Genomic DNA, 10,699 nt, shown 5'->3' on the forward strand with positions numbered 1-10,699 from the left:
TAAACTTAAAAAAAAAAAACAGACCTCAGAATATTACTAACACGATCAAAGGAAGACTAAAAGGAAACAAATAACATACATGCGATGTAATTTTGGATTTTTTTTTCCTGAAATTCACCTCCTTACCTCTTTGGAAATATTTTACGTTGTGTTTCAAGCCGTGATTAAATAAATATTTATTAGGGGCGCCTGGGTGGCGCAGTCGGTTAAGCGTCCGACTTCAGCCAGGTCACGATCTCGCGATCCGTGAGTTCGAGCCCCGCGTCGGGCTCTGGGCTGATGGCTCAGAGCCTGGAGCCTGTTTCCGATTCTGTGTCTCCCTCTCTCTCTGCTCCTCCCCGGTTCATGCTCTGTCTCTCTCTGTCCCAAAAATAAATAAAACGTTGAAAAAAAAATTAAAAAAAAATAAATATTTATTAAAAAGCTGAGACAAAAGTTAATAAATCTTTTTAAAAAATAATTCAAACATTTTTTATTTTATTTATTTATTTTTTTTTAAATTTTTTTGACGTTTTATTTATTTTTGAGACAGGGAGAGACAGAGCATGAACAGGGGAGGGTCAGAGAGAGAGGGAGACACAGAATCTGAAGCAGGCTTCAGGCTCTGAGCTGTCAGCACAGAGCCCGACTCGGGGCTCGAACTCACAGACCTCGAGATCATGACCTGAGCCGAAGTCGGACGCTTAACGACTGAGCCACCCAGGCGCCCCTCAAACATTTTTTATTTTAGAGAGAGCGTGCAAGAGTGGGAGAGGGGCAGAGGGGGAAAGAAAGAGAATCTTAAAGCAGGCTCCATGATCAGCGAGGAGCCCATGGTGGGGCTCCATCCCCCACCCTGGGATCATGACCGGCCGAAATCAAGAGTCCAAGGCTCAACCGACTGAGCTACCCAGGCGCCCCTGAAGTTAATAAAGCTTATAACTCAGGTTAGGGCATCGCTGACTGGACAGAACACCAGGGAAAGTTTCAAAGAGCAACTGCCAGGGGCAGCTGGGTGGCTCAGCTGGTTAAGTGGCCGACTTCGGCTCAGGTCACGATGTCGCGGTTCCTGAGTTCGAGCTCCCAACCCCCCACCCCCTCTCCATGGGGCTCTGTGCTGACAGCTCAGAGCCTGGAACCTGATTCAGATTCTGTGTCTCCCTCTCTCTGCCCTTCCCCCATTCGTGCTCGGTCTCTCTCTGTCTCTCAAAAATGAATAAATGTTAAAAAAAAAAAAAAAGAAAGAATGTAAGAAGATGAGGTATAACTCCTACTCCTGAAATGTAGGGTCTCTGTATAATGGATACCTTGCAAAGAATACAGTATGAAATGGGAACGAGAGTGAAGTTTATAATGGAGAAATTCGAGAAACACCTTGCCCTGGTGTTAAAGGTCACTAAGCCCGGATGAGTGCTCTTGAGAATACACACTTGTGATATTGTGACTTATGAAAAGAAATATATATTTGCTCTTTGGTTCCGAGCACTGGAGCTCCTAAAATCCCTTGGAATTTCCGTCGATAAAAGCAATAAAGGTGCCTCTTGTGATGTTAATGAGATGACTTTGGAGAAGCCCTCAGGTTACCTAAGAATGGGGTCTGGTTGCCAGGGGAACCAATCCCGTGATTAACAAGTTGTAACTTTCAGTCCCAGCCCCCAACCTCCAGGGGAGGTTGAATCCATAGCCCAAGGCCAGTGATGTAATCAGTGCTGCCTGTGTAATGAGGGCTTCGTAAAAACTCAAAAGGACAGGGTTTGGGAGAGCTTTTCGGTGGGTGAACGTGTGGAGATTGGAGGAGAAAGTAAGGCATGTAAATTTCACATCCGTTTCTCCATACCTTGCCCTTTGCATGTTCCATCTGGCTATTCCGGAGTTAGGTTCTTTAGAATAAACCTTAGTACAACATTTCTCAGAGTTCTGTGAGACATGTTAGCAAATTAATCATTAACCATTGTTTTTCTTTTGGCTCCATAAAGTACCTCTTAATAACCCGATATAACTACCTGCACCATATAGGTCTAACTTTGGGGGCCCACCTACATCACCCCCTCCTGAAATGAGACACAACTCAACTGAACCGATCCATTCTTAGGACTAAGAGGCTGGATCAATGAGTTATGAGCTATCTACCAACTCGGGATAGGTTCAAACCTACAATACTCCAGGTGGCCCAAGATGTTAAAATATTCCCTAATATGATGGAAGTCTTTGCATAGATTCCTGGGACCCCCAAGATCTCAGACTTAGTTTTACTGTCGGACCCTTCAAGTTTGGGACGATGACTATGGACTGGACTTCAGACTATTGTCTGTATAACTATCATAGGATCTGCTACTATAATCCTATTTAGATGTATACTGTCTGGGTTACAACATGCCCTAACCCTGACTTTTTTTTTTTTTTAATTTTTTTTTTTTAATGTTTTATTTATTTTTGAGACAGAGAGAGACAGAGCATGAACAGGGGAGGGGCAGAGAGAAAGGGAAACACAGAATCCGAAGCAGGCTCCAGGCTCTGAGCTGTCAGCACAGAGCCCGACGCGGGGCTCGAACTCACGAACCGTAAGATCATGACCTGAGCCGAAGTCAGACGCTTTAACCGACTGAGCCACCCAGGCACCCCTGACCCTGACTTTTTAGCCCGTCAGCTATACCAGCAGTTGATGTCCTCACCAATGAATCTGATACCTGTGTGTCACAGGGTGGATTGTAGTGTAATCCCTGACAGTTTTTCACTTTTCTTTTCTTTTTCTTTTTTGTAATGCAAGTGCCTGATTTAGGTTTTGATTGACAAGGCATTCACTTCAAAGAGGCATCCACTTCAAAGACGGTATGTCAGATAATACACATTGCCGGCCACAGGACTAGGTCAAGAACCAGGCCACCTCCCCCCACAAGCATGCCTTTGTTTTAGAGATCTTGGTTAATTTCAGTAACCCGACCATTTGGGGCACTTGTCTTTTGTTTTCCTGAACTTTAAATTCTTGCTCTTTTGTTTTCGATTCAACAACAATGAGTGAGCCAGAGAAACCCTAGGTCCCCACCCTCACTCTGATAAAAGCAGAATCCCTGCCTTGTGTTCTCTCTCTGTCTCTGTCTCTGTCTCTGTCTCTCTCTATTGGTGATCTTGCTCTGTGGTCCCTGGTGTGCTGTGTTAAGTTCCAGGTCTTATAAGTAATAAACCTCTGAGGCACCTGGGTGGTTCAGTAGGTTGAGCGTCCGACTTTGTCTCAGGTCACGATCTTGCAGTTTGTGAGTTCGAGCTCTGTGTCGAGCTCTGTGCTGCCAGCTCAGAGACTAGAGCCTGCTTCGGATTCTGTCTCCCTCTCTCTCTGCCCCTCCCCTGTTCATGGTCTCTCTCTCAAAAATAAATAAACATTAAAAAATAATAATAAACCTTTATTTTTTCAAAGTTTCCAAATGAATGTTGCTGAAGGGCATCTTGCGGTTACAAAAGAACCACAAGATTTGGTCCAGTCATAATCTTGGTTCGGAAAGGGGCATGTGGGAAGCTCACGGGAGCCTAAGTGAGTGCCCCAGGCATTTATAGCCCAAAGCATTACTATTAATAAGCTGAGACTGGCACAAATATAAATAAAATAAGACAAAGGAAGTCAAATACCATATGATTGCACTTATATATGGAATCCAAAAACCCCGAAAATAAACCAACAACAAAAATTGAGCTCAAAGCCACGGAATAAACATTGGTGGTGGCAAGGGGCTGGGGGTGGGGGGCAGGAGAAATGGGTAAAGGAGGTAAAAAGGTACAAACTTCTAGTTATAAAGTAAATAAGTCATGAGGATATAATGTACAACATAGTGACTATAGTTAATAATACTGTACTGTATATCTTATTTTGTTTTTGTACTGCACATTTTAATGTTTATTTATTTTTGAGAGAGAGAGAGACAGAGCACAAGCGGGGACGGAGGGCAGAGAGGGAGAGACACAGAATCCAAAGCAGGCTCCCGGCTCCGAGCTGTCAGCCCAGAGCCGGACTCAGGGCTCGAACCCACAAACCGTGAGATCATGACCTAAGAGCAAAGTCAGACTCTTAACCGACTGAGCCACCCAGGCACCCCAGTACGGAACATTTTAAAGCTGTTAAAAGTAAATCTTCAGGGGCGCCTGGGTGGCGCAGTCGGTTAAGCGTCCGACTTCAGCCAGGTCACGATCTCGCAGTCCGGGAGTTCGAGCCCCGCGTCGGGCTCTGGGCTGATGGCTCAGAGCCTGGAGCCTGTTTCCGATTCTGTGTCTCCCTCTCTCTCTGCCCCTCCCCCGTTCATGCTCTGTCTCTCTCTGTCCCAAAAATAAATAAATAAACGTTGAAAAAAAAAATTAAAAAAAAAAAAAAGTAAATCTTCAAAGTACTCATCACAAGAAAAAATATTTTGTGACTATGTGGTGAGGGATGTTAACTATGCCAACTCTGGCGATCATTTCACAATATATACTGATAACAAATAATTATAACTAACATAGAGGCTAAGGGCAGGAAGCCAGTGCAAAAAGCACAGTCTGACCCCCCCCCACCTTTGTCTCCAGAAAGCAGGAAGTAAATCCTCCATGTGAAAGGTACCCTCCCTGCACTAAGAGGTAAAGAGACATCCTTAACACCAGAAATAGGGAATTTGGAGCCAAGAAGGCTGTCTAAACAAACCTTGTTACTTCTTACTAATTTACTACCGCGGCCAAATTCTGTTTAGAATTCCTTACTAATTGAAGCTCTTGCACAAAGAGTTCTTTGTCTTGTCAATTCCTCACAGACTTACTGTCTTTGTCTAAAACGTGTAAAAACTTGCTGCCTTGGTCATTTTTTTAGGTCTCGATTTTCTTGTAAAACCTAACAAGACTCTTTTTTTTTCTCCTGTTAATCTGTTTCCGATCAATTTCATTCTTAGACCAGCTGCCAGAACCTTGAAAGATGGAAGGACGTTTTTCCTCCTCAACACTAATATAATGTTGTATGTCAATCATACCTTATAAATTATACCTTATAAAAAAATTCTTTTTAAAAAGGACTTGCGTTCCCAAACATGCTCAGGCCCCGTCATATATATTTTCCCCCGTTTTAAATGTCATGCTGCTATTCTTATGCAGTTTTATGGTTTGGTGGCTTAGATGACGCCCAGAAAATGCTGGATGTTAAAGGGTTTGTTTTTTTTTTATTTTTAAAATTTTTTTTTCAACGTTTATTTATTTTTGGGACAGAGAGAGACAGAGCATGAACGGGGGAGGGGCAGAGAGAGAGGGAGACACAGAATCGGAAACAGGCTCTGAGCCATCAGCCCAGAGCCTGACACGGGGCTCGAACTCCCGGACCGCGAGATCGTGACCTGGCTGAAGTCGGACGCTTAACCGACTGCGCCACCCAGGCGCCCCGAATTTCCTTCTTTATTTGCGCTAATTTCCTGATTACCCTTTGGCTTTATTCGCTGACATACAATTTAGAATTATTTTATTACAGGACAGAAAAGAAGATCCTGAGGCTAATTCGACTGGAAACTTCTTTAACTTTTGTGGCTGTAGGTAGAGAGAACTGCATCACTGAGTTCAGGCGTCCTCCATGCACCAAAGTCGATGATATTACGACGGAGGCCATGCTTCTGTCACTTCATCAGGAGACACTAGACTTCTGTCCACATAGATCCCGCACGTGGTGTTAGACTGTGACCTCCAAAAAAATTAAAAAAAAAAAAATTTTTTTTTAATGTTTATTTATTTTTGAGAGGGAGACAGAACGTGATGGGGGAAGGGACAGAAGGAGGGAGACACAGAATCCAAAGGAGGCTCTGGGCTCTGAGCTGTCGGCACGGAGCCCGATGCGGGGCTCGAACCCGCGAACTGTGAGATCGTGACCTGAGCTGAAAGTCGGATGCTTAATCCCACTGAGCCGCCCGCCGGCCAGGCGCCCCTGCAAATCTTAGATATATTTTGCAAGACGTGATTTTAGTCCAATCATTTCTGTTGTGTATACGGTATGTATTTACACAACGTGCAGCAAATCGACGCCTTCATGGGTGGTGGCGGTTTTCCAGTCACTTCCCCTTTAGTTTGCCAAGTAAACGATACCGTCATCTCCACCGACGACACTTGCTTCTTCCGTCCTGTATTCTCCATATTGGTCTCTGTGATTTCTGACATGAGGTTAGAGACGAAAGCAATGATAAGTAACTGGGGTGTGGATCAACATCTTTGGATTTGGTTTGGTTCCGTTCCTCCTTTCAGTGGGAGGAATGGTTCATCGAGCCCTAGGACTGCCTGGCACCCAGTGTGTCTGCAAGTGTCCATCGGAGCTGGACCAAAGGTGACGAACACTACTCGGCACCCTCTTCAGATGTCAACCGGGGGGCAAGAGGGACGGATTCCAACCCCGGGGATCTTAATAAGGGTAGAGGAGAAGAACAAAGATGTGTCCGAGTGGCACAAAGGAGTCCGCCCTAGGTGTTCAACTATCTGTCCCAAGTTCATAACAACAGGTGACGTGTGTTCAGTGGCAAAGCTTGGTCTGAGTCGGACAGCCTGGTGCTGAATCCGAGCGCCCTTAACTGACAGCCTGTGTGACATGAGACGGGGCTCTTTGCTCTGCTGCCTCTCAGTTTCCTCTTAGGAAATGGGATCGTGTTATTACTTCCACGTCAGGAAATCTGTGAAGGTGAAGAGTAATGAGCCGATCCACCTACGGTGCTGAGCGGGGTGCCTCCCCCTTAGCAAGCCTCCTGACAGTGTCTATTATTAGTGCTAACATTCCTGGGGGGCCTGGGTGGCTCAGGAGGGTAAGTGGCCAACTTCGGCTCAGGGCATGATCTCGCGGTCCGTGAGTTCGAGCCCCGCGTCAGGCTCTGTGCTGACAGCTCAGAGCCTGGAGCCTGCTTCCGATTCTGTGTCTCCCTCTCTCTCTGCCCCTCCTCTGCTCGTACTCTCTCTCTCTCAAAAATAAACATTAAAAAAAATTAAAACAAAATTTTTTTATTAGTGTTAACATTCCTGTTACTATTCTCATTGTGATTGTCTTCATCATCTCTATGAAGACTTAAGAAGCAAAACGTCTCTCAGTGGAATCTATGACATTTTACACTGCAGATGAATCGATGTCCCTGGAAATGTAAGATTGCACCTGGCCTATAAAACTACTGAGAGGTCATGGTTTTATTTATTTTTTTTGGACGTTTATTTATTTATTTTGACAGCGCGAGCACATGTGCAGGGGAGGAGCAGAGAGAGGCAGAGAGAGAATCTGAAGCAGTCTCAGGCTCTGAGCCCTCAGCAGAGAGCCTGACATGGGGCTCGAACTCATGAACTGCAAGATCACGACCTGAGCCAAAGTCGGGCGCTTAACTCACTGAGTTACCCAGGTGCCCCGAAGTGATGCTTTTAATAAGATTCTTTGGGAGTGCGTGGGTGGCTCAGTCGGTTAAGTGTCTGACTTTAACTCAGGTCATGATCTCGATGTTCGATGTTTGTGCATTCAAGCCCTGCATTGGGCTCTCTCCCGTCAGCTTGGAGAACACTTCAGATCCTCTGTCCCCCTCTCTCTCTGCCCTTCCCCAGCTTGTTTGCGCTTTCTCTCTCTGAAAAATAGATAAACATTTAAAAAATAATAATAACATTCTGTGATGACTATTTTGATTTCTTGTTCGGGTGGTACTTTCTTGTACTTTGAAACCTTCACTAAGTAAATGCTGTGATTACTTGGTTTTGGTAATTCATGCCTTCCCCATCAGGTGGAACCATTTAATTGATTCTCCCTCCCACTCCTACCTCAAACACCATGTCAATATTTCAATCAGACCATGAAGAAACAATTAAAAAAAAAAAGCGCAAGCCTATATCTTGACATTTTTCCATTTGAAGAGAGTTCATGTTTTCCACCACAAGAAGGATCAGTTGTTCCCTTGTCTTTCATTCAGAGCTGAGAACAGCTTCTTGAACCTTGGGTAATGCATTGCATGAAGGGTATATAGTTCAAGGTCATGGGGAAAATATCTCCATATGTACAAAGAAATCCTTGAGTCCTGTAAGGAGAGCTCTTGATGGGTTAAGAGGACATCTTATAGGATGGGTCTTGAGATTTCAGGGGCTTTCCTCAGTGCAGGGGGCTGGATGCACCAGCACCCTAAGTACATTCTGGCCCTCACGTTTGCCATGATTCCACACCAGCAACAACTACCCGCTCTTACCAAACACAACCTCAAGATAGCATGTCTGATAGTATGCCAACCACAGTGATTAAAGGGCCCTTGAGACCTAAACATAAGACAGGAAGCCATCAAAATCTTAAGAGGAGAAAGCAGACAAAAACCTCTTTGACCTTGGCTGCAGCAACTTCTTACTCAACACGTCTTCGGAGGCAAGGGAAACAAAAGCAAAATTGATCTATTGGGACCTCATCAAAATAAAAAGCTTCTGCACAGCAAAGGAACCAATTAGCAAAACTAAAAGGCAACCGACAGAATGGGAGAAGATATTTGCAAACGGCGTATCAGATCAAGGGTTAGTATCCAAAATCTATAAAGAACTTCTCAAACTCAACACCCAAAAAACAACTAATCCAGCGAAGAAATGGGCAAAAGACATGAATAGACACTTCTCCAAAGAAGTCATCCAGATGGCCAACCGACACATGAAAAAATGCCCAACATCACTTACCATCAGGGAAATACAAATCAAAACCACAATGAGATACCACCTCATGCCTGTGAGAATGGCTAACGTTAACAACTCAGGCCACAACAGATGTTGGCAAAGATGCAGAGAAAGAGGATCTCTTTGGCACTGCTGGTGGGAATGCAAGCTGGTGCAGCCACTCTGGAAAACAGTATGGAGGTTCCTCAAAAAAATTAAAAATAGAACTACCCTATGACCCAGCAAGTGCACTACTAGGCATTTATCCAAGGGATACAGGTATGCTGTTTTGAAGGGGCACATGCACCCCAGTGTTTATAGCAGCACTCTCAACAATAGCCAAAGTATGGAAAGAGCCCAAATGTCCATCGATGGATGAATGGATAAAGATGTGATACACACACACACACACACACACACACACACACACACACACACACACACAATGGAATATTACTCGGCAATCAAAAAGAATGAAAGCTTGCCATTTGCAACTACGTGGATGGAACCAGAGGGTATTATGCTAAGCGAAATTAGTGAGAGAAAGACAAATATATGACTTCACTCATGTGTAAAATCTAAGATACAAAACAGATGACCGTAAGGGAAGGGAAGCAAAAATAATATAAAAACAGGGAGGGGGACAAAACATAAGAGACTTTTATTTTATTTTTTTTAATTTTTTTTTTCAACGTTTTTATTTATTTTTGGGACAGAGAGAGACAGAGCATGAACGGGGGAGGGGCAGAGAGAGGGGGAGACACAGAATCGGAAACAGGCTCCAGGCTCCGAGCCATCAGCCCAGAGCCCGACGCGGGGCTCGAACTCACGGACCGCGAGATCGTGACCTGGCTGAAGTCGGACGCTTAACCGACTGCGCCACCCAGGCGCCCCAAGAGACTTTTAAATATGGAGAACAAACAGAGGGTTACTGGAGGGGGTGTGAGAGTGGGGATGGGCTGAATGGGTCAGGGGCATTAAGGAATCTACCCCTGAAATCATTGTTGCACTACATGCTAACTAAATTGGATGTAAAATTAAAAAATAAATAAAGAAAAATAAAAGAGAATAAAGAAAAGAAATGGTAGTTTTGCATGCTGTATTGGAGAGGATGCCTGTCACAGAGTGATACCATCATTGTCAGAATGATGGTTACTCTCTGGTATCCTAGATTCATCAATCAGTGGGATTGCTATTCTGACGAAACCCAGTTTTCTGATAAATTTCATTACAGATGGATTATAGACGGATTAAATCATGTGATCACTAGAAAGGGACAGATCATGACGGCGGGGGGGGGGGGTGCGGGGGTGACTGAATCACCAGTAAGAAAGAGTCCCTGCTTACGATTTCCATGCGATCCCAATTTTTCATGTCAGAAACATTTTCTAAATTTAACCATTCTAAACCCAGAAGCCAGTCTTCATCTGAAGTCATGGTTTGTTTTTGGTTCCAGTGACGTTTTTCTGAATCTGACCTAAGTTCTGGAAGGACGCCCGCCTAATGCATCCCTGCTATCTGCCTGTGCACCTTTTTGACAAAAGTACTGTGTCAGACTCCCATTTTGCAACAGCCAAAGACCGAAATGTAGCTAGATTAATTATTGTGTCTGGAGAGGTGACTTTAAATAAATTTTTTTTTAAATTTGTTCACTTATTTTTGAGAGAGAAGGAGCGAGCACGAGCAGCAGAGGGGCAGAGAGAGGGAGACGGAGAATCCAAAGCAGGTTCCCCGCTGTGGGCGCAAAGTCCTAGGTGGGGTTGGAACCCACCAATCGTGAGATCACCACCGGAGCTGAAGTCGCGCGCTTAACCAACTGAGCCGCCCTGGCGCCCTTGGAGACGTGATTTTTTTAAGTGTCTGTGTTTGCAAAGAAGTGTCAGAGTTCTGGGAGCGGACTGGCAGTACTACGCTTTCACGCACATGTTCCTGGATAGGGCGCCTCCTGGCCGGTGTTAGGCTCCGACACCTAACCTCCGGCGCCCGCTGTCACTCAGGCGTGAGGGGGCGAGGCCTTGAGAACTGCCCAATCAGGGGCGGCGGCGGCGCGGTGGGTGGGGCGCCGCTCCGCAACCACCCCGGACGTCCCTGC

This window comes from Puma concolor, chromosome A2 (assembly GCF_028749965.1).
Source record: "Puma concolor isolate L17-30 chromosome A2, mPumCon1.1.hap2, whole genome shotgun sequence".
NCBI classification, from domain to species: Eukaryota; Metazoa; Chordata; class Mammalia; order Carnivora; family Felidae; genus Puma; species Puma concolor.